Source organism: Herpailurus yagouaroundi, unplaced genomic scaffold, assembly GCF_014898765.1.
Source record: "Herpailurus yagouaroundi ecotype Mexico unplaced genomic scaffold, PumYag 181, whole genome shotgun sequence".
In the NCBI taxonomy this organism is placed as follows: Eukaryota; Metazoa; Chordata; class Mammalia; order Carnivora; family Felidae; genus Herpailurus; species Herpailurus yagouaroundi.
In genome coordinates, this window is record NW_024412412.1 from 13,824,552 (window position 1) to 13,851,408 (window position 26,857).

A 26,857-nucleotide genomic window follows, 5' to 3' on the forward strand; every position below is an offset into this window, starting at 1 on the left:
ACCCCTTACTATCCACCTAAACGTCAGCGTTTTTAAATTGAGCCCAATGGCGGGGATACAACAAGGAAGGGGGATGCTCTGGGTGTTTCGTGACGGCAACGGTAGGGCTTCATGGCAGCCTAATTTGGGAAGGAAATGAGGCATCTAGAACGACTTCAAATGATGTGTTTCAAGAGATAAGTAATCAGCCAGCCAAGTACAAAATGTACTTTAAGGCGTGCTTGAAACTGAGAAAGTCACAGTTGTTTTAAAATAAGTAAATAGATACAATTAAATGACGTTAAATATCAAACGCTAATTTGAGTTTCTGGCATCGGAGCCAATGCCTCCTCCACAAGAGTGGGTGGTGAGTGACAAATACTCCCGAAGTGGATTATCAGCAGCCTTCAGAGTTTGGGGTGTCTTCAGGCATCCCTGGGAACAGTGGCTGGTGAGTCAGAGTTTCCCGAGGAGAAAAACACTCCCCAGGGAGGGAATTCACTATGATGTCCCCCTGCGTGTCATAGGGGCACAACAAATACCTAATGCTTCGTGGTTTTGTGTTTGCTTTCGACAAAGCTAAGCAGTCCACAATGCAGATAGGTGATGATGTGCTGCGGTAACAAATCAATCCTGAACTCTCAGTGATTTAGGGTTTCAGAACGGCTTATGGCCAGCTCACATGAAGTCGTGTACCACGGGCCCGGTGACTCTTCAAAGCAGTGTCCTCTGTATCATCGAGTCGGGTCGCTGACGAATTCAGCATCCTGCTTACCACTGTCCTCTTCCTTCCTCAGGGTATTTCTGGAATCAAATCGGATTTAGTCTCCCAAGGCTGTGCTGCTTCTGGTACAAGCCGGTACCCAAATCCAAGGGTTTATCTGGAACGTCCAGACATCTGGGACGTCAGAGACTGCAAAACGGGACCTTCCCAGTTAGCGCAGATGGCTGGTAAGCCTGTGGTCCCATGGACCGTGTTCAGGTACGAGATCAGTCCCGATTAAGCCAAGTTCGTTTCTTTTATGAACTTCTCATGTTTCTTGGCATACTCGAAAAGTGCAATAAAAATGAAAGAGCGCTCAGCGATGTTGGTGCATCTCTGTGGTCCTACTGTTGCGTGGTAATATCATTAATTATGAACGGCTCCCACAGGGCCTTGCGTTTCAAGGGAGTGGAAATTGAATACGAAGTCTTTCATTCTTGTTTCCACTCCAACTCAAGTCATTAGTTCCCCAGCACTAATCACCCCCCCCCGCCCCCGCGCCCCTGCATCCTCGCCCACTCCCAGAATTTTGCTGGCAAGACGGAAGGCTACACCTTCACGTAATTCGGTGGTGTTCCTCCAGATCCCACGGGGGGGGGGGGGGGCTTCCTATTTTAAGAAGTGGCTTAGTCCAAAATAGCCACTCACTTCTCCAAGCGCCAGTCAGCACAACAGAGCCACGCTGGGACAGATACCTAGGAGAAAGTGCTTTCCTCTGCCAGAGGAGCCGCTTTGGGGTCCTTGAGAAGCTCCTGGTTTCTTCTCGTCCTGGCCTGCAGGGCAGCCCCTGTCCTGAAGGTGGCAGAGCGCGAGCAGCCGGGCGCCGCCGCCTCGGGACCCGGGGTCCCGCGAAAGCCTTGCCCGCCCCCCAGACCCTGGAATAGAAGGAAACGCTCCACCCGAGGAAGTAAAGCGTGCGCCCGACCCCGACGGAGAGGGAAGCATAGGGGGAAGGAGACGAGCTTCAAGGGCGAGGGCCAGCAGTGACAGCAATGCTCCGTCGGGCTGATGGAGGCGGAGGGGGCCAAGGGGGTGGGGAAAGCAAGTGCGGGGCCCTCTGCTGTGCACGCAGCACCCACGGGGGCCGCATCACAGCTGTGCCCAGGTAGGACCTGCCCTGGAGGAGGTGGGGGGCACAGAGGAGGCTGCCCCACTGTAATGCCTCCCGGAGAATCCCTGCCTGGGCTTCCGACTCCCTTCCGACTGCGGGAGACCTCGGGGCTGGCTGTTCTGCGTTCTCACCGGGCCCACCGAGCTAGCGGCGTCCAAAGATACAGATTTCACAGCAAGGTAAAGGAGATGGATGCCTCTTCCTCTGTGAAGCCTTCCCTGATTTCCCCTTTCCTGGCTCTCATACCATCGCGCTGTGTTTTCACGTGTCGGCCTCTCCCACCGGGACTGTATCTTGCTCCCTGTTATCTTCTCGGCGCTCCCCCCTCCCCATGGCGCCTGGAACGTGGTAAGAGATTAACAGTTAATTCAGTGGACAAATGAATGAAAGGAACAGTTATTTCACATAAAAAGGCAATGCTGGGCGTGATATTGTTCAACAAGACTGGAACCCATGTGTATGGTTTGTCCCTGTTGAGTGTATTCAGCCCTCCGGGACACCGTGCCACAGAGGATAGGTGTGCTTGGCACATACAGATCATTCTATTTGCTTCCATGACATCTCCGACCACACAGTGTTCTTTACTTAATCCTGTGAATCCCTTTACGTGTTCATTCTTTAAGTTAACATGAATCCTCATGAACCATTACTGAGTTTCGCAAACCGTGCATCTGTCTCGGGATTATTTGTAAGGGCTGGACGGCATCCCTGGGAAGCTGCTGGAACAGCTGGAACAGGTGCAGGAGCAGCTCTGGAGGCCAGAGTTCAGGCCAGAGTGACTTCTGCTGTGACTCCCGACAGCCGGGTTGTGAAGGGCTCAGGTGCCGGGATCCCTGGCAGATAAACGAATCTCAATTTAGGTAATATTTCTTTTTTTTTTTTAAGTTTATTTATTTATCTTGACAGAGAGACAGAGAGAGCGAGCAGGGGAGGGACAGAGAGAGAGAGAGGGAGAGAGAATTCCAAGCAGGCTCCGCACTGCCAGCACAGGGCCCGGTGCGGGGCTCGAACTCACAGACCAAGAGTTCGTGACCTGAGCTGAAACCAAGAGTCGGATGCTTAACTGACTGAGTCTCCCAGGTGCCCCTCAATGTAGATAATATTTGTAAAATAACTTAGCGGGGTCTTATGGATGACAGACAATGGCGACAGAGCCTAGAATCAGTACATGGTCATTTTCATTTCCAAGGAAACTTAGAACGCTGATTTATTCACTCCAAGTGACCCCTTCTCTGCGGACAGTTTAGAGTTTAGTCCCTGGGAATGGAAATCGTGTAACTTTCTTTCATCTTTCAATTCCTTTTTCTTTACTTTTTAAGTAACTGGCTCAAATTGATCATCTTCTTTTTAAAGTGTGTTAACGTCTATTTATTTTTGAGAGACAGAGACAGAGACAGAGTAGGAGTGGGGGAGGAGCAGAGAGAGAGGGAGACACAGAATCCGAAGCAGGCTCCAGGCTCCGAGCTGTCAGCACAGAGCCCGATGCGGGGCTCGAACCCACGAACCAGGAGATCGTGACCTGAGCCGAAGTCAGATGCTTAACCGACTGAGCCACCCAGGCGTCCCTCAAATTAACCATCTTTAAGAGACGAAGGGTAAATGAAGAGTCTGGTGCCTCATAGAAGTCTTACCGGCTAGAAACCCGATAGAGTGGATCGAGCTGGCCAGACCAGGTTCAGCCTCTACAACTATATGCTGAGTGACCGAGTCTCCCAAACACCTGCTTAGCCCCTGGGCTCCTCCAAGTGGCTCTGTCCCTCCCCTCCCCTCCTCCGTGCTTGTGTCTGTGTTCTCTGGCGCTTGGTCCATGAGTCCTCACTACTGTTCCTTCACCAAAAGGTCACAACCCGCAGCGCTGGTTGACTGACCATGGCCCACAGTCATAATTTCTTTGGCTCGCTTAGCAGTGTTAAAAATTTGCATTAGGTGCTGACATTTTCAAGTGGGGAGACCTCGCATTTAAAAAAAAAAAATTCTAGATTTCCGTCTTCTCTTTAAAACTCGGAAGGTGCAACCCTGGGCAACACCGTATGGCCGCACTGAGCTCAGATAAGATTGAATGACCCTCTAATAACATCGGTCATAGTGGTAGTGGTGACAGCTAATGCTTTTTATTGTTAAGTTTATTTATTTTCAGAGAGACAGAGAGAGCGAGGGTGGGGGAGGGGCAGAGAGAGCGGGGGACCGAGAATCCCAAGCAGGCTCCATCCTGCCAGCCTGGCGTGGGGCTCAAACTGAAGAATTCGTGACCTGCCTGCACTATGGGCCACACCCTGTCTTAAGTGCTTTGCATGTATTGTCATCGAATCCTCACCTCAATGCTGGGGGGGGGGGAGGGGAAACTATAGTTATCTATCTCATTATCTTTAGTGAGGAAAACAAGGCACAGCGAGGTCAAGTAACTTGCCTCAAGCCACATAGCTTTAACTGGCAGATCCAAGATTTGAACCAACCAGCCAGGCTCCAAAGTCTGAATCGTTAAGTCTAATAAGTAGTCTCCCAGAAGATGCTGGCCAGGAAGGGACCGGTGTAGGCATACGGATGGTTAGATGTGAAAGTTATCGCAATTAATGCGTAGTGATTAAAGATCGTTTGGGCCCTAGAGTCAGATTGCTTCCGTTAGAACCTGGGCTCTGCCACTGGGAGAATGTAGGCCACCTGGTTAATATTTGTACGCTTTAGTCTCATCTGTAGAAAGGGAAAGTAGCGGCATCTCCATGGATTCATTGTACTTTACAGAATTGAGGTACTAGGTTTCTTTTTTTTTTTTAATGTCTTCTAAAAAATGTTTTTGAATGTTGATTTATTTTGGGGGGGGGGGGGGCTGAGTGCAAATGGGGGAGGGGCGGGGGGGGGGGACACAGAATTCGAAGCAGGCTCCAGGCTCTGCACTGACAGCACAGAGCCCGATGCGGGGCTTGAACCCATGACCTGAGCCGAAGTGGGATGCTTAGCGGACTGAGCCACCCAGGCGCCCCCTCGAGTTCTCATCATAGGTAAGTGCTGACACCTAGTAAGTGCTTAATTAATGCCCACTATTATTACTTTATGTGGGTAGCTCTTATAACGAAGAATTTCATCTGTGTTGGATTAAGAGAAGGCTTCAGCATCGAGCACCTTCTCCAGTTTCTAACATTTTGCATTTTGTCATTTAAAAGAAATGTTTACAGACGAAAGTAATGTGCTCCGTGTCTAGGAAATAGCATTCAAGTACGATTTAGCTGGAAAGCATCATTCTATAAAACAAAACTAACTTTGAAAAAAAATAAAACCAACTTCTAACTTTAGTGTCCTTCAGCAAGTGTTTATTGAGCATCCAGAATGTTCCATTCATCATCGCATCGCTAATGCTTCAGCCGGGCTCTTGGTAGGGATGCAATAAAGATTTGTAAACTGCGTAAAAGATAAAAGCGAGAAGTTGACAAAACTTTGTTGGTTCTTCTAAAAGGTAAGAAACCAGAAAAAAAAAAAGTTCTGAGAATCACTTCACGTAGAGTACGCAAGCAGACAAACATACGAAATGTAATCAAAGAAATTTTTCTTGCTAGGATCAGAATACATTAATACTAATGAAAACAGAACCCAGACCCCTTCTGACATATTTTATACTGTTTAAAGATAAACATTTGTGCACTGCAAGCCACAAATGGATTTAAACTCCAATGAGGACTTTATAAGCCATCTGCTAGTCTCCTAATGAGGTTAGTAACTATCATTGTTTACATCTAGGCACCAGGGGTCATGGATATTTGTTGTAATGAAAACTGCAATGCATCACTGCAGAATCTGAGAGTCTTTCTTCGCAAGGGCTAATTACAAATATAATAAGACAACATTAAAAAAAAAAAACTCTTGGAGTCCGCAGAGAAACCTAATTTGGCACAACAAATACCAACCGTAGTTCCCGCTCTGTTTTCATTTCACGAATTCTGATTACAGAAGCCAAATCATATTTAACTACTAACAATACAAGGCCTTCAGTGGGTCCTTTGCTTCAGATCACTCAATCACAAGATGCTTCGTGAACCATCTGGATCCGGAAGACGTTTGCTCTGACACTCGAGCATAAAGTGTGCAAATGCTCAGCAAGACCCACAGGTTATTTTGGAGGAGGGTGTGTTTTTAATAAGGTGCTACTTTGAACTGGTGCCCAAACTGAACTTGCCGATTTGTCAGTTCAGCTGGGGTGGGGGTTGCGGGAGGGAGCATGTGAAAAATTCTTGAGGATCATAGAAAAAAGAATCTGATTGGCTGACTGAATTTTTACCTTCCAGTTGGCAGTCTGAGCATCCCAGAAATGTAGTCTGAATCATAATTGCCTTGATCTGCGTATTGTGGCAGTGTTTCCACAGTCCCCTGGAAAAAAAAATAGCCTGTTGCATTGATTGGTGATATCCACTTGAGCGCATTATTCTCAGCATCCCAGAAAATGGGAGGAGAGTCTAAGAAAATGTAGACTCTCAGTACGAAGGGTTCTTATAAAATGTTTCATATTGATAGCACTATCTGAACCTGAGATGTCAAAAATGAGATAATGTTTTTGATCTCACTTAAATTGCCTGTTAATGGTAATAATAAGACCACAGGAATAAACATACCTTGTCTTTGTAGAGTGTTTCTCATATATTCCGAAGCCTTGTGAATAAAACACAAAACCAAACAAAATCAAAACGCAAACAACAACAACAACAACAAAACCCCACTAAGTAATGCATGTATCCCCTTGGGAGAGAATAAAGTTTGCCAGTAATGTTTTTAAAATACAGAAATTGGGTGGATCCCACACTACCAAATATCAAAACATATTAAGCTTTGATGAGGTTGTATGGTCCAGGTACAAGAATAGAATGAGGAACTGAACAGAAAGTGAAGATCCACAGGCAGGGCTGTTATGAATGGAGTCCAGGAAAATTGTGCCGAAGGTATTTAAGAAAGTGTATGTGGTATTTGAAGTAAGTGGAGAAAATCTGGGTGGCTCACTTGGTTAAGTGTCTGACTCTTGGTTTCTGCTGAGGTCACGATCTCGCGGTTCAGGAGTTCAAGCCCCCCGTCGGGCTCTGTGCTGACAGCTCAGAGCCTGGAACCTGCTTCAGATTCTGTGTCTCCCTCTCTCTCTGCCCCTCCGCGCTCGCGCGCTCTCTCTCTCTCTGTCTCTTTCTCAAAAATAAATAAACATTGAAAAAATACTTAAAAAATTTAAATAAGTGGAGAAAATAAAAATTATTTCATCAATCACACCAAGATAAGAAGGTAATTTTGGGGGGCATGGGGGGCATCCTTCATATCTCTCATATGCCAAAACAAAGTCCACAAAATTAAGAATTACATGTAAAAAATGAAACTATGAAAAAAATCTTTTAAAAAATGTAGGCAGATATTATTATATTGTATTGTATTATATTATATTATATTATATTATATTATATTATATTATATTATATTATTAATATAATCTCTGGGATATAAAAAGCAGAAACTACAAAGCTTTGTGGTTCACAGACCACAGATCGTCCCTAGCAGACTATCAAGCAGCTCGCAGGAATCTGCAGAGGAGAAGCTATAAACCGATTTTGTTCATATAGATGTCATAAATTTTAAATGTGAGACAAACTGTGATTTTCACAGAAATGCCAATAAATTACTAAAAGGATTATGGGTTTAGGGGAGCCTGGGTGGCTCAGTCGGTTGGGCTGCCGACTTCGGCTCAGGTCACGATCTCGCGGTCCGTGAGTTCGAGCCCCACGTCGGGCTCTGTGCTGACAGCTCGGAGCCTGGAGCCTGTTTCGGATTCTGTGTCTCCCTCTCCCTCTGACCCTCCCCCGTTCATGCTCTGTCTCTCTCTGTCTCAAAAATAAATAAACGTTAAAAAAAAAAAAAGATTATGGGTTTAGAGGTTGCACATAAGCTGTAAGGTGTGTTGACCATTTTGGAGGGAACGCCGTCCAGTAAATAGAAGCTACTACCTTCTGGCTTATGTGCTTCCAAATCATTCACGTGGTACCGCTTGTTAAATTAAACGTGCCTTTTTAGTTTTACCCTCACGTTGCATTGTAGCTCCATTTCACAAAAGTGGATTAGTGGCTCAGAATGGTTTATTGAAGGACAAAAACCACAATGAAATAATAACACGCAGACGAAGACTCAGAGCAGCGTCATCTATCTATGTAGAGCACAGGATTGCCGTGTAAACCGAGAATGTGGATTTGTGCGTGCTGGGACAGGTGCGTCTGTGAAGGTGCTGATTTCACATAAGCTTTGGAAAAGAAAAGTGTGCATAATAACGTAGGCTTCTGATATCTGAACATGGAATTTTCGTTCCACTCATAATCCAGGCACTTCGTCCCTAGTGCACTGCCTGCATTGAAATTTTGTCACACAATGACATGAAGCCATCACATTTTTTGCATCGTTTTCAATCCGGTCGGTGACCTTTCTAGCATCCATACAAGGGTTGCCGGGAGCAAGGCGAAATACTGCTTTATAAGTAGGAAGCTGATCGGTGTCATCCCTAATGGCAAAGAAGAGGCAGTGATGGTACCAGGTGTCGGTGACACAACCGATAAGAAACGTCAAACCAGCCCCGGAGTCAATGGCAATATTATGCTTACGGGGAAGATAGAACAGTTCTTGGCAAAATGCCTCTGTCCAAGGCCACTGGTGGACATCATATCAGATCAGTGGCAAAGTGAGAAAGTTATTACCATGTCTGCCTCCTGGTGGAGATTTCTCCCTTTCCTGCTGGGCAAGAGCTCTGAGAAACAGAGCATGAGTCTGCTCCTATATGCACAGGACAAGCGCGGGAAAGACATTCTTTGTGGCTTTTGACTCTATGTAACCTCCGAAAACCCTCACTCCATAAACTGGTACTTTCTTGTTTAGTTAGTGATTATTTAACCAATTAAGTGACAACGTAGTTAATTTGTCCACCGCTTATTCATGGGGAACGGTTGCTGGACAAAAAGATGCCCCTTGACCTTGGTTACTAAGTGTTGAAGAAAATAGCGAAATAGGTAAATATCCAATTACCAGCCCTACGCATACACTGTGTGAAGAAAATGACAATGAGTGTAGACTGCTTTTCCACACTGAGGTATGCTGGTGATTTCAGGGAAAGAGGATCACACAAGACTTCAAAGTCTTTAGACAATTTCTGTAACCTCAGTCATACCTTGAACAACCATTTTATAATTTTCAGTGACTCGTTACCAGCGATCTAATAGGAATATATTTGCTACCGTCTCCCAAGTTGAAAATCTCAGTCTTACACGGCTTTGACCGTGACGGACTGTTGTGTTAGCATCTCACAGAATAGTCAACATAGACCAGCTAAGAAGCTTGTCATATTTTCTAGGTTTTTATTCTATCTTGATATGCAGAACTAGCTGACAAACCATCAACTACTCACTGCCATTCCTGAAAACCTGAAACTTATTCAGAGCAAACTAGAGGGGGAACATAACACAGTTCTGGGGCAAGACGATGAAGGCACCGTCTACTGTAAGTATGAGAAACGGCCCTTCTTCCTGGTGGGCAATGAAAGAACATACTTTCCAGATCAGCAGCTGCATACCATATAGCCATTCTGAGCTCATCTGTCCTAGTAAACGTACCACATCCAGAATGGCAGCTAGGACTGGGGCATTACATGCTAAGTCTGTGCTAGTCCACGGTCATCTGCCATGACCCACCCAGATTTTGCAGGGCCAGACTGGTGAATTCAGTGGGGTTCTAATGAGGGCACCATTTTGAGTTACTTGGTCAGACTTTGACTTATTTGAGTCTTTGACGGTGGCTACAGTCTCTGCTATCCCTCTGACATGATCTAGTTACCGTCATGTTTGGAAGGGGTAGTTTTGAGAGCTTCCCCTTGGTCTTTCCTTCTATGGTGGTTCCTGTTCCACTACCTATTCCATAGGTAGTTCCTATGCCAAGTGTGATCAACCCCATTATGTGCCCTGGAACTAGGGCACAGAATAGAGGTGAGCAGGTGGGCGGGATACGTGGACTCAATGTGCCATAGGCTTTATTTTCTGACATCCACACTGCTGGGCTCTCACAGAGAGGCCGCAATGGCATTTGGCTCCCTGACTATCAGTGTCAACCCCGATGCTGTTCCCAAGAGCCCCGGAAGGACCCGGACATCCCCCTCTTTCTAGCAAATGGCACATGCATACACGGCCAGAGTTTCTTCTGGGATGCCCTGGGGGAATTCGTACTACAGAGCCTGTGCGGGAGATGCTGTATAGACAGGGCCTTCCTGCTGGGGACCTGGCCTCGCCTTCAGTCAGTGAGCTCTGCGTTGAGAATCAACTTAGATCTTGAAGTAGGGCAAGAGGTTCTAACTTTCCATTGAAAGACGGCTGACTTTGGCCTCCCGATCGTCTAAGCTTGGTCTCTTTTTAAAGCTTAAGACAGCACTAAGATTTTTAGTATCTTAAGCGGGACCCATGTATCTTGCTTCTAGAAACACCGTGTTCTGTGAGCCACAACAGACTCCCCGCAGACTCTGCCACAGACCCCGTTACAGACTACCCTCTGTGGAACCCTCCAGTCCAGCTCTTGTTACACACGTACTGTCCTTACAGCGATCATGCCATCTAGCCCCTGACAATTAAGTTCTGCCCCTGCTACTGTGGAGAGCCCATCACCCTTATTGCTACCAGAGAGGACAGTTCTCTAACTGCATCTCCTACGTCAGCCCTGGCCTGTGGAAGACAGCCGCCACTGAGTTCTTCAGTGACGCCGGTGCCCCTCACCGGTGCACGTCTTATCACCTTCAGAAACGAAGGGTCCCCTCACGGAACGCAGTCAGCTGATCTCATGTAGGACACCTACCCTAGCAAGCCCCCCTTGCTTGGTCTTTGATTCTTTGCCCCAGAGCCGGCCAGGACCCTTCTGTCATCGTTGTTCATCTCGCATAGGCCAACACTTTCTCCAAGTTTCTAAGAGTCACCCAAGCAGGATATTAGACCCAACTCCTGGGGCCTTTGCCAGGGAGTTAAATCCGGAGGGATGGGGGAGTGCTCCCACACTGACCAACTGCCCCCTTCACCGGCTGTATGTTCCACCCCCGCGACCCAGCTGCTCACAGTTCACTCCCAGGCGGACTCACAGGTTCCTGCCAGGACGTGTCAGCCAGGCTCTACGGCTACTTTGCTATGGAACCCCTGCTTCCCTTCGCAGGCTTCGCTGTCCCCAGTCACGTCGTGCTGGTTTTTGGCTCTAATTATGGGTCTGGGGGCCAAGAACAGAGGTGCAGGCAGATCCTGGGGAAGCCAAGCTATTTCTCAGAAGGCACTGTCTTACCACGTCGTCTTCAGGCCGAGGGGACCCACTGTCTTCCAACCAGGCAGTGGGGGCCACGTCTGCCATCCTGCAGCTTTCAGGGGACTATCACTGTTTAAAGTTTTCGAGCACGTGTACCTACGTACCCTGTCGTAAGCCGTGAGGTCCTGTTCCTTCCCTAGCAAAGCCCTGAATTTATCTTCCCCCCAAATCACCGCTCCTTGGTTCTTTTCTTTCACATCACAGAAAAGCAACATCTCTTGAGAGCGTTGGGTTAAATGTTGGAACGTAAAGAGATGTGACTGGTGCCTCCCTTCGTGGGGTTCCAGTGTAGGATGGAAAGCAGAAAATGTACATCAAAAGCAGAAATACAGAGGGACCGCTATTTAAGCCACGTCTCTTGAAGTCACTGCCCCTGTCCCGGAAGCACGCACGGAAGCGTTCACGAATCACTCTGCAGAGGGTAGCTGTCTCCACAGTGAACGAGCATAAAGTGAGGGTTTAGGATATATTCGCCATTCACTGTGTCATTGGGGAACTGTCACTCTTCCCTTGCCCAAACCTACCTTCAAATTTCTTGGTCATAGACTTCACTGTTTACTCTTGCCTTTCTGTCCTCTCCTTACCCCTAGATTTGTCACACCCAGCTCACTGGGCATGGAACCACCCTCCAGTAAGACCCCTTCTGGTTAAAACTGTCCCCCTGAGGCTCTCCCAGCTTAAATCCTGGCTTCCCGACTGAGCTGTGCGAGTCTAGGAACTCGGGAACATACCAACAGTGTGGAAACGCTGGCAACCGTTCAGTTCTGAGCTCAGGACACCTTTTTCTGTATTCGGCCAGTAAGCTAGGAACAGGAAACACGTCCCAGACCAAAGAGAGAATGGACGCTCTAAAACTCAAGGGTGAGAACAGATGAAAACAAACTCCAGGAAGACAACAGGTCACTGAAACAGAGCTGTCTGTTCCCATCAGCAGGTGAGGAAGCCCCCCCAACGCTTTAGCTGGCCCTCCTCGATGCCCCATGAATCCCTCCTCCATGTGGCTGAGACATGGCTCTCTTCTCTCTTTCTATCCGGCAAGTAACCAGGGCTGTGGTATCTGTTTCTTTCCTTATGTCAAACATACCTCGAGTGCGGGAACCATGTTTATTTTGCAACTCCCCACGTCTACTTGGCCCCACTTGGGGGCGGGATGGGAAATGTCTTCCTTATGCAGAAAGGCAGGAAGCATTCTGGCTAGAGGTGTCCACAGCTCCAACATATGGGAATCCAGGATAAGCCAAGGAAGCGGGCCAAACCACAAGTTGCTGAGAACCGGGGTAAATTTTGTCAGAGCAGACAGATATAGGAAGCAGTCGGGACAGTGAAACATCAGGAGAACTGGGCAGGGGCCAAAAGTTTGAGAAAAGCATGTGGTCATTGATTCACAGATGCCTGGAGACCATGAGGACCTTAAAGGTCGTATGGGGGTGCCTGGCGGCTTAGTCGATTAAGTGTCTGACTCTTGACTTCAGCTCAGGTCATGATCTCACAGTTTGTGGGTTCAAGCCCCATGTCAGGGCTCTGCAATGATGGTGTGGAGCTTGCTCCCGACTCTCTCTCTGTCTCTGTCTCTCTCTCTCTCTGCCCCTGCTCAGGTGTCTTCTCTCTCTCTCTCAAAATAAATAAATAAACTTTTTTTAAAAAGGTCATGTGACATAATTGAGACCCTATGAGCTTAAGAAACAGGACTTGAACTTCCCTCCATCCTCACGTGATAAGAACAAGTAGGGCTTGGTTTTCAGAGGAGTACTGGGATAGTAGGCAGAGGAAGAAAGACTTAGGAACTTAGAAACCAGAAAGCTGGGTACAAGTAGTGTTCAAGGTTAACCTTGCTCCTAAGGTATAAGGAAAGAATCAGTTACGAAACCAAATAAAAAGTCAGCACAGCAAGGTCTTACCAAATACATCACTAGGCCAAATGAAGACAAGCAGAAATATTTTGGGAATGGATGGATGGATGATTAAAAGGAATTTAAGATTCTAGACCATCTGTATACAAGGCTAGAACTCCTCAAATTCTTGCCTGCCAGGAATCAGATTGGTTCCAGATTCCTGACATTCTAGGTGAGGACAAAGTGGCCCCTATTGTGGAGATTCTCCATGCCATGGGGTCAAAGGATGCACCAGAACACGGCACAGCTTACAGTTAGAGGAAATAGCATGGGTGTCAACACACAGAGGAAGGAACTGAAGGCTATGTCATCCCAGGTTTACCTCAAGCTAGAAAGATTGGTAGCTTGGTCTTATATTCACCCTCTCAACCCAACCGACGGCCCATACCAACTCATCAGCCATGTGCGTGCGCCATCTTGAAAGTGGGTCCTTCAGCCCTCAGTCAAGGAACTGTAGCAAAGGCCAAGTCAGTCGAACAGAGATGAGCTGTGCCCTCCAGGCACTGCCCAAGCTACCAAAATGAACAAATAAATTAATTTGTTGATTTCGGCCACAACATTTTGGGATGGTCTGATACACAACAATAGACACCCCCAACTATCCTGTTGTTCCTTCTCCCTCATCATTTCTTACATGTGCCCCTTCCTCTTCATCTCTCTTGCCACTCGCTTCTTTCAGGTCCTCATCATGTCTGACTGCAACGGATTCTAACTAGTTTCCTGTCTTCTGCTTCCTTTCTTTTCCACCCCCCGCTTCCCAAAGGCATACCCTCCGTCTCTTCTGCCGAGCAATTTTTCTAAAACGTCCATCTGCTAGAAATCCTCCACTGGCTTCCCGTGGCCATCAGAATAGAAGAGAATATTCCTTACTGGGTGTGTAAGGGCTTCTAATGTCTAGGGTCCCGCCCACTCATTCAAGTTTCAAAACATCCCCCTCCTTCACCGCCCTCTACAGTCATGTTGACCTACTTAAATTCCCCGAATGGGCCACGCATTCTTCCGTTTCTGTGCATTTGAAGACGCTCCCCCCCCCACTTCGAATGCCTTTGCACCACACATGCCCGGCCCGCAACGCCAGGTAGAAAACACTGAGCTCAGGCACCCCCATTTCTTGAGAACTTTTGTTCACCTCTCTCCACCTCCCTTTCTCTGCCTTCTCACTGCCGCACCAGGAGGGGTGACTTCTCTGTGGTCCCACCCACAGAGCCCTCTGCGTGCCTCTTCTCAGAGCTCACAGCACTGCTCTCTGTGTATACAGACCTTCCTGCCTCCACCCTATCATTTCGGGCTCCTCAGTGGTGGGAACAGCATATATCTGAATCCCCAAAGCACGGAACGTTGTCTGAACAGCCCAAGTACGTACAACTCAGAATATTTTGTTGAGCAGATGATTGCAAGTCATTGCGGAGGACACGTGACATTTGTTTTCCAGGCTCCGCGTTCTCCCGTGCTGGAAACTTCACTTCGGCGTCCTCTGGAAAACCACTAATGCTGCCGCCTGCTTATGAGGTTTGCATGAGGCCGAGTCCCCCTCTGACTGCAAGAGTCAGTTCACGGAGGCTCAAGCCAATCACTGTTTTCTATTCCCTTGCCCCACGATTGCTTCTGAGAGGCCTGAGAAAACTGAAGCTTAAAAGCTTAAGTTACGGGAAACTGAAAAACCTAACCAAGCCTAACCAGCTTGTTCCCTTCTGTACAATTGCTTGGCGCGCCCGTGTATTCCTGATCAGTCATTGTGATACCCGTACCCCCGGTTGTGGTCTGACCTAAAGGCAGGAACCAATCGAATACTGCTAAGTGTCCAACTTTAAACACCAGCCAATCGCAGCTCTGTAACTGTGGAAAATTCCTGATTTCCCCATGACTTGTTTGTACCTGTCTATAAAAGGGGTGTAAAAACCTCTCTCGGGGCCTCTTAGCATCACCGGCAACGAGCGCGCAGAGGTCCAGGTTCGAACCTGCAATAAATGACCCTTGCTGCTTAGCTTTGACTCTGGACTCTGGTGGTTCGTTTTTGGGGGTCTCTTAGACTCTGGGCGTTTCACTTCAGGGTTGGGGATTTAACCCTGGAGGAGCCAAGAGGACATGAAGACACTTGGCTGAGGCTTCTGGAAAGAGACGCTTGCGCTCTTTATTAAATTGGCGTTCCAAAAGGGCGAGGCTGGCTGTGGCGTTCCCCTGCCACATCTTGTAACCAGGATGGGGAAACCAGGGCTTCCGGGAACTGGGGTCAGGAATTGGCACTGTAAACACCTGAAAAAAGGAGCCAGCCTAGGAGAAGCGCTACAGAGAGGAGAATCCTGCCACACCGCTTCCTCTGTCAGTCAGGCCAATCAGAAGCCATACCCAACGGGATATCTCAGTTGTGGGAAACTATTTCATGCTATTATCTCAAAAGCTAGGGTGCCTGGGGGGGGGGGGCTCAGTCGATTGGGCGGGCGTCAGACTCAATTTCAGCTCAGGTCACGATCCCAGGGTTGTGGGATCGAGCCCCGAGTCGAGTCTCGTGTCCGGCTTCTCGCCGAGCATGGAGCCTGCTTGAGATGCTCTCTCCCTCTCCCTCTGCCCCTCTCCCTCGCTCGTGCTCTCTCTCTCTCTCTCTCAAAATTTTTTTAAAAAACTCAAAAACTGTTCAGCTTCACGTATCATCGTTTCTTTGTGTTTGCTTCCTGACTAGATTGTCTGCTCTATTGGGTCTTCTCCGGCAGAACGCGCGTCTGTAGAGGACGCTCGGTATGTACTTGAGATATTGATTGTGCGGAAATAAACGGAGATCAAACGAGAACAAGCACAGGTGATTTATTCAGAACTTGCCAGAGCAAGGAACTCCGCTATCATCACGTGAGTTTTGGCAGACTCACGGCAGGCAGAGAGTAGGAAAGCCTTACCGTGGAAGAAAAGGGAAGCATCCGATGGGCCCTGCTTGGAGGCTGTTGACAGTCGGAAGCTAGAGCAGGCTAACTGGGAGCAGGGCATTTGGTGCGATTGGTTAGGGGTCATATTTGGCTTTCTCTGGTTGGTCCTAAGTTGGAAGCAGAGACAAGAATTAGGGAAGCTGTCAGTTACTAATTAAGTCTTGGCCATTTTGGACCAATCTGGACAGAGGGACTGTTTCTTTTCCTGAAACTGCTACTAGACCCAATAGTCTGACCTCCCACAAGCCTGAGAGCAGGCTGGTTCCTGGGCTGGTTGCTGAAGGCTTGGGAGTCAGTTTTATGTTTACATCTGGTCTGGCCATTGTTCGTTTGTGCATCTCGTCTATTGTTGGATCCTTTCTCTGACCTACCTCAAGAGACAGACTTTTCCAGAACAGTTGGAAATTGTTATCTTTATTGCTAAAACTTAAACAAGAATGTGTCTACCATTTTTAATGCTCAGGGTTGGCTCAAATCCAATCTGGATTTGGAGCATCAGATCCAATCTGTGGTGATATTTAAGACAAGCTCGAAAAGAGAGAAACAACTGGGCCCACGTAAACGAGACAATGATGAATTGGATGCCGTACCTAGCGGTAAACAAAATAAGCTAGAAAGGCATTTCTCTACCTGTGTGGTGGCTTCAGGAGAAGCTGAAAAGTTCCCGAGGATTAAGACTGTCAAGTTTCCCTTACGCGGCAGAAATTCTATAGAATTACTGGTACATTTCACATATTAAATAACATACCAAGTATGGATATAACCTAAGTGCAGCCACATGTCCAGAGCTATAAAGTATATTTTTAGGCTTGAAGGGACTTGCAAAGTGCGCAACAAATTTTTTAACGAAAAAAGTAATAAGATTCCAGGGTAAGTTTAATCTTTGTAAAAATCCCCCTTTTCACCGTAGACACTTTGTCGGTAAGAAAGCCTCCTGGTAATCAGGTTCACGATGATACTGCGACATTTTCACAGTATATGTTCATAAACTTTAATTACTGGAATTAAAAGAAAGCAGCACATATGGTAAGACTATCTTGAAATGTAAAGCGACAGATGTCTATAAATATTAAAATTCTGTAATTATCAGTCTAGTTCATTAATTATCTGCCTTCGGATCATAAAAATAGGAACAATACTGATCACAAACATTCAGTCATTTAATGAATAACGCCTTCTAGGAGGAAAATAAGACGTGGTAAGCTGAGAGGCCTTTTTGGGGTACTATTTTACGTTTAATAATCATGCAGTCAGAGGTATTGTGTTGACTCTTTGTACACTTTCGTGGTGTGGATATCGCAAACCAGGTCTCAATTTGGATTTAACTATATAAATTTCCTCCATATTGTTTTTTCTGAGGACAGAAAGAAAACCGGGACCAGTGGAGGCTTGTATATTGATGGGAAGAAATTAGAATATTGTTTGACCTGTTTGATATCAACGTGATTATTAGAGTCAGCAAAAGAGTAATGTTTGGCTTTCCTTGCACTAAGGATCCTTACCAGGGGGCCGGAGGGTTCGCGCAGAGTGATTTATGGCTTCCTCTCAAGATGATCGAAAACAGGGCTTCTCAGACTTTAATGAGCATACAAACTGCCCGGGGGTCTGGGTCTAGGGTGGGGCCCTGAGTCTGCATTTCTGCAGAGAGATGCTATGTTGCCAATCTAAGGATTCTGAGCCACAAGACCTGGGTTATCAGTCACCAAAGACCTTTAAACTGCCTTACGGTAATCAACACCTTCCCGTAGCTTGGCTTGTCAAAAGTCTCATGAGCGTCTTTAAAGACATGTTCATGGGGCGCCTGGGTGGCGCAGTCGGTTAAGCGTCCGACTTCAGCCAGGTCACGATCTCACGGTCTGTGAGTTTGAGCCCCGCGTCGGGCTCTGGGCTGATGGCTCAGAGCCTGGAGCCTGTTTCCGATTCTGTGTCTCCCTCTCTCTCTGCCCCTCCCCCGTTCATGCTCTGTCTCTCTCTGTCCCAAAAAATAAATAAATGTTGAAAAAAAAAATTTAAAAAAATAAAGACATGTTCATGATACGCTATCAGTCCTTTAGCGCTGATTCTTTAGGGAAATGTGTTCTTCAGGGCAAACTTCCCAATGGAAATCTCTATGAGCCCAGGGGCGGGGCAAATTCCCGTCTATCATTGACTTCGGGGTGCAGGCTGGGAGAGCTTGCCATCCTAGCTCTCTAGGAAACAGGACTGTTCAAAATGGTTACCAGTAAGTGTGACTGTGGAAGGGTATTGTAAACGCTGGTGGTTCCAATAAAGGAGGCTTCAGTAAGGAGGCTCTGTGCCTTGATTTACGCTCCCGCAAAGATCCCAGGGTCTTGGGATCCAGCCCTGCATTGGGCTCTGTTGGGCTCTGTGCTGAGCATGGAATCTGCTTAAGATTCTCTCTCTCTCTGTCTCTCTCTCTCTCTCTCTCTTCTTCTGCGCCTCTCCCCCACTCGTGCTCTCTCTTTAAAATAAAAATTTTATTAAAAAAAGGAGGCTCTGTATTATGAAATATTCTGAAGTAGTCCAGTAAAAGATTTCTACTTGCCCATTCAAATTCTTCATAAATAAATGAACTGGTAAATTTTGACTATGGAGGTAGTTTATAGGATTTGATTAATTTCTTTGAACAGGGGGGATGGCGAGCTCCTCCCCCTGTGCCTGGAGGGGAGGGGCTGGACAGGCATCACTTCGAGTTCCCTGCTGACGCCTTGCCAGGCTGGATGAGAAGAGGGTTGGGGGGCGGGGGTCTGGGACTTGGAGCTCCCAGACCACCCCCTGCCAGGTCAGGTACTTAGCTAGAAACCCTCGGACTCCTTTATTCTCCAGCTTGTCTTAAGTGTGCCGGGGTCCCTAGGGGTTTTCCTCTGTTTCCAGAATTTTGCCACTTCTTTCCTAATCCAGTGCACCTGACCCACATCCGTGTTCCTCAAGGCAGGGATGGGCGACTGGCAAATAATCCAAATATTACGTGAAAAAGACATTTGGGTAATTTTTTTTTTTTTTTGTCTGAACCCTCTCTCCATCTCTTTATATCCAAGTGTTCCCTGTCCTTCAAGGTCCACGCGGATGTCACCTCCTCAGAGCCTCCTGGGTGCCCACAGCCGACGATAGGACGTGTTATCGTTCTCAAGGTGCTCACCCCATCTGCCTGCCGTTGTGTCCGAGTGCCCAGTCTCCCCTAAAACACTGCAGGCTCCTTGAGAGCAGACACTGTGTCTCTTTCATCTCCAGCAGGCACTCAAGAAAGATTTTGGAATGAAGGAATAAATAAAGGCGGGCAATGCCTACCAAGGTGTCATTGCAAAACTAAATCTCGGATGGGGTGCCTGGGTGGCTCAGTGGGTTAAGCACCAGACTTCCGCTCAGGACATCACAAGGTTCCTCAGTTCAAGCCCAGTGTTAGGCTCTCTACTGTCAGTGTGAAGCCTGCTTTGGATCGTCTGTCTCCCTCTCTCTCTCTCTCTCTCTCTCTGCCCCTCCCCCGCACTCTCTCTCTCTCTCAAAAATAAACATTTAAAAAAATTCTCAAAAAACCCAAATGCTTGGCTTATTCTTATGTGTTACCTTACCTTTGATAATTATAATGCCACTTAGCATGTTAAAATTTATAAAGCATTTTGGGGCACCTAGGTGGCTCAGTCGGTTGAGTGTCTGACTTCAGCTCAGGTCATGATTTGTGGGTTCGAGCCCCGCATCAGGCTCTGTGCTGACAGCTCAGAGCCTGGAGCCTGCTTCGGATTCTGTGGCTCCCTCTTTCCCTGCCCTGCCCCGCTCATGTTCTGTCTCTCTCTGTCTCTCTCTCTTTCTCAAAAATAAGTAAACATTAAAATGTTTTGAATTTGTAAAGCATTTTAACAACTGCTTTTTTATAGACCATTCTTTTAAACCATCGGTTTCCAATGCTGTGCCACGAATGCGATGTTTTGGGGTTGGCACCTCTGTTCTTCTGCCCCTGAATTACAACCAGTAGTTGGTTGCCTGCACCCCCAACTGGAGATGTTGCCTGGGTAATAGCTCTCAACTCCACTAAAAGGTCATAGCCAGGGACTCAGGACGTGAGCACAGCAGTTAAGTCTCTGCTACAGCTGAGGGGAAAGAAGAGTGTTTTGCTTAATATATTATCAGGGTTGGTGGACATTCCCTCCGTATTCTCTTTAAAAGTAACACTCCTTGTTCCCACAAATCTATTTTACTAGACTCAAATTGCCATTTTGTTTTATTCTACTCTTCATCTAGATTGCCTTGTTTTGTTCTGTTTTTTTTCAAATCTTTTTTAAAAGTGTATTCATTTATTTTGAGAGAAGGAGAAAGAAAGAACACAAGCAGGAGAGGGGCAGAGAGACAGGAGAGAGAGAATCCCAAGCAGGCTCCATGCTGTCAGCAGAGAGCCCAACGCAGGGCTCAATCTCACGAACTGTGAGATCACGACCCGAGCCAAGATCAAGAGTCGAACTCTTAGCTCTCTGAACCACCCAGGCGCCCTGCCTTATTTTGTTTTATTTCTTTTTTTTCCCTATTTCTTGTAGATTTTCACTTCTTCTTTTCTACTTGCCAATTCTTTGAGCCCTTTATGTATTTGTCGTCTAGCCGTTTGCAATGAACTGAATGTTGTATATCCCCTCAAAATTCATGTTTTGGAACCTAATGCTCAGTATAAAGGAAAACCTGATGTCCGATATAATGGTATTGGGAGGCGGGGCCCTTGGGAGGGGCTGAGCCCTCACGAATGGGATTAGTGAGTGCCCTTACGAAAGAGACCCCACGAATGTCCCTTGCCCCGTCCACCATGTGAGGGGACAGTGAAAAAGATGAATCAGGGAGCGGGTCCGTATCAGACATCAAATCCACCAGTGTCTGAATCTCGGACTTCTAGACACCAGAACTGGGAGCAAGAAGGTTCTGTTGTTTATAAGCCACCCAGTCTGCGGTATTTTGTTACAGTGGTGGGAACAGACTAAGGCAGCATCTAAAGTGTGGTACCGACAATGGCCATCTTCTTCTTGTTTATTTAAATTTTCTGAGGGATTATTCATTACCCGTTCTCTTACCCGTGTCTCAACTTTACGAATGTTCTGCACTGTCACTTCCTTTATTATTTTGGTTGTTTTTCCACTTACGTTCAAATGACCCCCACCCAAAACAAACAAATCAGGAATTACAGTGGCATCGCTTTGGGGCCCACCACTTGGCTTTACTTGACATTTTGCCCAATTTGCTTCAGATTTTTATTTTCTCGGAAAATGAAAAATCGCTTACGGAAGTTCATTTCTATTCCAGTTTTGTAAAAACAAGATGTTGCCATGAACTGACACTGAATTTTAGCAACCGCTCCTTCCGTGTTTTTCAAGACATTTCCTCTTTCCCCTTTTAATCTGTTAACATCACAAATAACAGAAACACAACTTTCTCATTTTAAACTATTTTGCACCCTGCAATAAATCCAACTTGTTCTCGATGTATTCTTTTACTTATATATTGCCGCTGCTCAGTTTGCTGAAATTTATTTCGGCTTTTTGTGACCGTGTTCACAAACGAGATCCTTTATAACCTTTCTTTCTTGCACTGTCCTGGCCGAGATTGCATTCACTGGGAGCATTTCTTCTTTCTTTATTTAAAAGAGTTTTTATATCATTCAGATAATCATTCGTTATACACTTAACGTTTCTAGGAGTGGGGTTTTTGATTGGTTGATTTTTTTTTTAACTACTGATAAAATTGTTCCATGATTATTGATAGGTTCAGGTTTTCTGTTGCTTTACGAGTCCCTTTTGATAGGTTATATTTACTTTGGGAAATTGTTCATTTTAGCGTTTTTCCTATTTTTTATTTTTATTTATTTTTGAGAGAGAGAGAGAGAGAGTAAGCAGGGAAGGGGCAGAGAGAGAGGGACACACAGAATCTGAAGCAGGCTCCAGGCTCTGAGCCGTCAGCACAGAGCTTGACGCGGGGCTCGAACCCACGGACCGCGAGATCATGACCCGAGCTGAAGTCGGACACTTAACCCACTGAGCCATCCAGGCATCCCTTGGTTTTCCTATTTATTGGCTCAAATCGTGAAAAGCATTCTCTTCCGGTTTTCAAAATCTCTTCTCTCTTTTAGGCAGTGTCTCCATTTTAGTCCTTGTGTGCTGTGAGGGTGTCTCATTTTTTGTCCCATTTTGGTCTCATTTTTTTTCCGGCCCGATCTTGCTTGCTCACCCCACCATTTTATTAGTGTTTGCACTGAATCAGCTATGGGTTTTCTAGTCTTCTCTGTTGTGTGTTTGTTTCCTCTTTCATGAGTTTATGCTTTCAACTAATTCCTTGCATGTGGTATTTTGGGGTTTACTCTGTTGAACATCCCCGTATATCATTGTTTCCTCAGGCCTTAATTTTTTAAAAATTAAAATATAAGCAATTAAGATGGTTAATTTCCCACTCATGACCACCTTTTTGTACTCCCCACGTGTTCTTTTTTTAAATTAATTAATCATTAAAAAAAATTTTTTTTAGAGACAGCGTAAGCGGAGAGAGAGGCAGAGGCATGGGGGGGGGCAGGAAGAAAGAGAATCTTAAGCAGGCTCCACGCTGTCAGCGCAGACCCTGACGCGGGGCCCCATCCACCACCCTGGGACAGTGACCTGATGTGAAATCGAGAGTCAGACGCTCAACTGACTGAGCCACTGAGTCGCCCCGCCCACACATTGTCACGAATCTTACTTTCATGATCACTTGTCGGCATGCTTGTTTTCTAAGTGAAGAGGCAGTTTGGGCTGTGATAAAGAGGATGGTTCTGCCTCTTGGGCAGGTTATCGAATCACTCTGTGCCTCAGTTTCCCGACCTGTAAAGTGGCGAAAATGATAGTTGTCCGGGTGCTATGGAGATTAAATTGGCTCGTGGGAGGCCCGGCGGCTTCTCCCACCTCCTCCCACAGGGCCTGGCTGGCCGAGCTTGCCTGATGCTGGTTGCTGGGCAGGCAATGATTCCACACCCACGGGGAGAATGGAAAGGAGAAATCGCAGAGCTGTTCTGGTGGAAGGCTGTCAGGTTTCCGCAAACCATTAGCTGCTTTTTCCACGGGGTTGCCCAGTTGAATAATCTATAGCAGTAAAGTGCTTTATGTACTGTTAAAGCCAGTGATAAATCAAACATCCGTGTAACAACCTGAACTAAGAAGTAAACACAGGCAACACCCCAAAAGTCCCTCGCTCATTGCTTCCTGTCCCCAGTAGAAATAATAACCATTTGTCCTGACGCTTTATTGTTTTTTTTTAATGTTTATTTATTTTTGAGAGAGACAGAGACAGAGCACCAGCAGGGGAGGGGCAGAGAGAAAGAGAGGGAGACACAGAACCCAAAGCAGGCTCCAGGCTCCGAGCTGTCGGCACAGAGCCCGTCTCGGGGCTTGAACTCACAAACCGTGAGATCATGACCTGAGCGGAAGCCTGACGCTTAACCGACTGAGCCACCCAGGCGCCCCTATCCTGACCCTTTCGAGACTCATCTGCTTACTTTTCTTTGTAGTTATACCATCTATGAAAGCATAATTTTGTGTTTTTGAATTTTATACAAGAGGAATTTTATTATCATTATTTGTGACCTACGTTTTTTTTAATTGTGATAAAATACACATAAGCATGAAATTTGCCATCTTAACTATTTTTAAGTGTACAGTATAGTTATTATGCCATCATCAACACCATCCACCTACAGAACTCTTTTCGTCCAGGGCACCCTGGGGGGCTCAGTCGGTTAAGCATCTGACTCTTGATTTCGACTCAGGTCTTGATCTCATGGTTTAGGGAATCAAGCCCCATCTGTGAGCACAGAGCCTGCTTCAGATTCTCTCTCTCTCTACCGCTCCCCTGCTCTCTCTCTCTCTCTCAAAAGAAATAAATTAAAAAAAAAAAAAGAACCCTTGGGGCACCTGGGTGGCTCAGTCAGTTAAGCGTTCACCTTCGGCCCAGGTGACAATCTCACCGTTTGTGAGTTCGAGCCCCATGTCAGGCTCTGTGCTGACGGCTCAGAGCCTGGATCCTGCTTCACATTCGGATTCTGTGTCTCCCTCTCTTTCTGCCCCTCCCCCGCGCACGCTCTGTCTCTCTCTGTCTCTCTGTCTCTCTGTCTCTCTCTCAAAAGTAAATACCCATTAGATACGTTTTTGAAAAAAGAACTCTTTCCATCTTCCAAAACTGAAACGCTGTACCTGTCACATAATAAGTCTTCATTCCCCTCTCCCCCAAGTCCCTGACAACCACCATTTGACTTCTGTCCCTGTGAATTTGACTGCTCTGGACACGACAAATACATGGAATCCTACAGCGTGTGTCCTTTAGTGACAGGCTTATTTCACACAGCGTAACGTCCACGGGGTTCACTCATGTTGCAGCCGGGTGTCAGAATTTCATTCCTTTTGAAGGCGGGCCACTATCCCACTACCGGTACAGACCACACTCTGTCTACCCATTCGTCCCCTGATGGCCACTTGGGTGGCTTCTGCCTTTTGGCTGTTGTGCGTGAGAGTGCCGTGAACGTGGCTGCATGAACATCCCTACCAGTCCTCACTTTCGCTTCTTCTGGGCACGTACTCACAAACAGAATGGCTGGATCACGTGCAATTCTAAGTCTTTGGGGCACGGCCGAGCTGTTTTCCACACCACCTGCCCTATGTCACACTCCCACCAACAGTGCACAAACGTTCCAATCTTTCCACATCCTCACCAACACTTGCTAGTATGTATTTTTTCTCTTTTGACAGGAGCCATCCTGATGGGTGTGAGGTAGGATCCCACGGTGGGTTTTTCAAATATTATTTATTTATTTATGTATTTATGTATTTATGTATTTATGTATTTATTTATTTATGTATTTATCTACTTATTTATGAAAGAGAGAGAGCAAGAGTGGGGGAGAGGCAGAGAGAGACAGAGAATCTGAAGCAGACTCCACCCCATCAGCGCAGAGCCTGACGGGGGACTCAAACTCACAAACCATGAGATCGTGACCCGAGCCAAAGTTGGACACCGACCCGGCTAATCCACCCGGGCACCCTTGGATCTCACTGTGTTTTGATTTGCATCTCCCTAATGATTAGTCATATTGAGGATCTTTTCATGTGCTTATTGGCCATCTGCCTATCTTCTTGAGAGAAATGTCTATTCAAGACCTTTCCCTATGTCTTAATAGGCTTGTTTGTTTTTTGTTACTTTGTTGTAGGAGTTCTTTATATATTCCGAGCCTTAACTCCTTAACGAGATATGTGATTTGCAAATATTTCTCGAATTCTGCAGGCGGCCTTTCACTCTGTTAATGGTGTCCTTTGATGCACAGAAGCGTTTCATGGTGATGTAATCTAGTTTATCTAATTTTTCCCTTTTTGGTCTGTGTTTTGGTGTCATACCCAAGAAATCATTGCCAAATCCAATGGCACGAAGTTTTTCCTGTCTTCTTCTAAAAGTTTTATAGGATCTCGCAGTCTGTGGGTTGGAGCCCTGCATTGGGCTCCGTGCTGACAGCTCAGAGCGTGGAGCCTGCTTGAGATTCTGTGTCTCCCTCTCTCTCCCCGCCCCTCTCCTGCATGTGCTCTCTTTCTCTCAAAAATTAATAAATAAACTTAAAAAAAATAAACTAAAAAACAATCATTTGACTATACGTATAAGGGCTTATTTCTGGGTTCTCTATTCTATTGCATTATTCTAAATGTCTGTCTTAATGCTCGTACCACTCTGTTTTGAAGATAGGGTCTTTAAAGAGATAATTAAGGTAAAATGAGGTATTTAGCATAGGCTCTAATCCAATATGACTGATACCCTTATAAAAAGAGAAAATTTGGGCACAGATAAGGTTTATTTCCCACCCTCTAGATTACACGTAGCTTACCAAGACCTCTTGCCCATCCTATCCCATTGAAACTACGTGATGTGTAATGCATCATTGTGATATTATATGAGATGCTTTTATTTCTTGCCTCAAGGAGGGTAGTTTCAGAGGCTTCCACTTAGCCGTCTCCATTCTGAGAGCAGCTAAGGGACCCAACGTAGAAGTTAATGCAACTGCAAAATATGTTGATTCCAAATACACACTCAGGGACAGGGGCAATCACTCCTGGATGGGTCCACGGACCCGAGATCACTGTGGACTGGACCTTAGCCAGGACTCCATCTATTACCCGGCCAATATATGCCTGAAGTCTAACAGTTGGAGAGGAGCATGATGATCTTTTGGGTCTTTGGGTTATCATTGTCACCTCGGACCCTGTGTCCAATAATTCTAGAAACGTCTGATTATCTCTCTTCCTCCAGTCTGCCCTCCTGTTTGGCTCCAAGGACACTATAGTTTACCAACTATTGGGCCATCTCCTTGCAGAAGGGGCTACCCCTTGGCTCTCCTCTCTGAGCTTTCATGGTCACAGTGATCATAACCCCCTGGTGCCTGGTGCGTCAGGGCTCCGACCTCGCCTCCATTACCGCAGCTCCTTATTGTTCCATGGCTGACGATGAGCCCAGCTCCTCCCATCAGCCCTGGCCGGCAAAGGAGAGCCATCGCCGAACTTCCCACCAGCCCCTCTCTGGAGCACATCTTGAATGGCTTCGGTCAAGACCCTCTTGTAGTACATAATCCACTAGTGGGTTTTTGGTCTCACATAACCTGTCCATCCCAGCATGATCACAATGTCTCAGACTCTACCATCTGGTAGGGCAACTCAGACATTTCCACGCACCTGGGTATTGGTCGTCCCTTTCTCCAGGCTTCCAAGAGCCATCCCGACAAGGAGTTTGCCCCCATTGCCTGAGGTCCTCGCCAGGATATTAAGTCCCATCTCCCAGGAAATTGCTTATCCAGGCTGACATTGCACCAGCCTTGACTGAGCATCATTAAAGTTCAAATCCA

The 26,857-nt window shown here is 46.6% G+C and overlaps 1 long non-coding RNA gene across 1 annotated transcript; it reads right to left on the minus strand.

The window, feature by feature from the left end:
• Positions 1-5,155: 5,155 nt before the first annotated feature.
• LOC121039954 (uncharacterized) lies at positions 5,156-12,344 on the minus strand. The gene is made up of 3 exons (XR_005795059.1): positions 12,265-12,344; positions 6,121-6,209; positions 5,156-5,246 (listed from the first exon to the last, which is right to left on the minus strand). It is a non-coding gene; the product is annotated as an uncharacterized LOC121039954 (long non-coding RNA).
• Between the last annotated feature and the right edge of the window lie 14,513 nt (positions 12,345-26,857).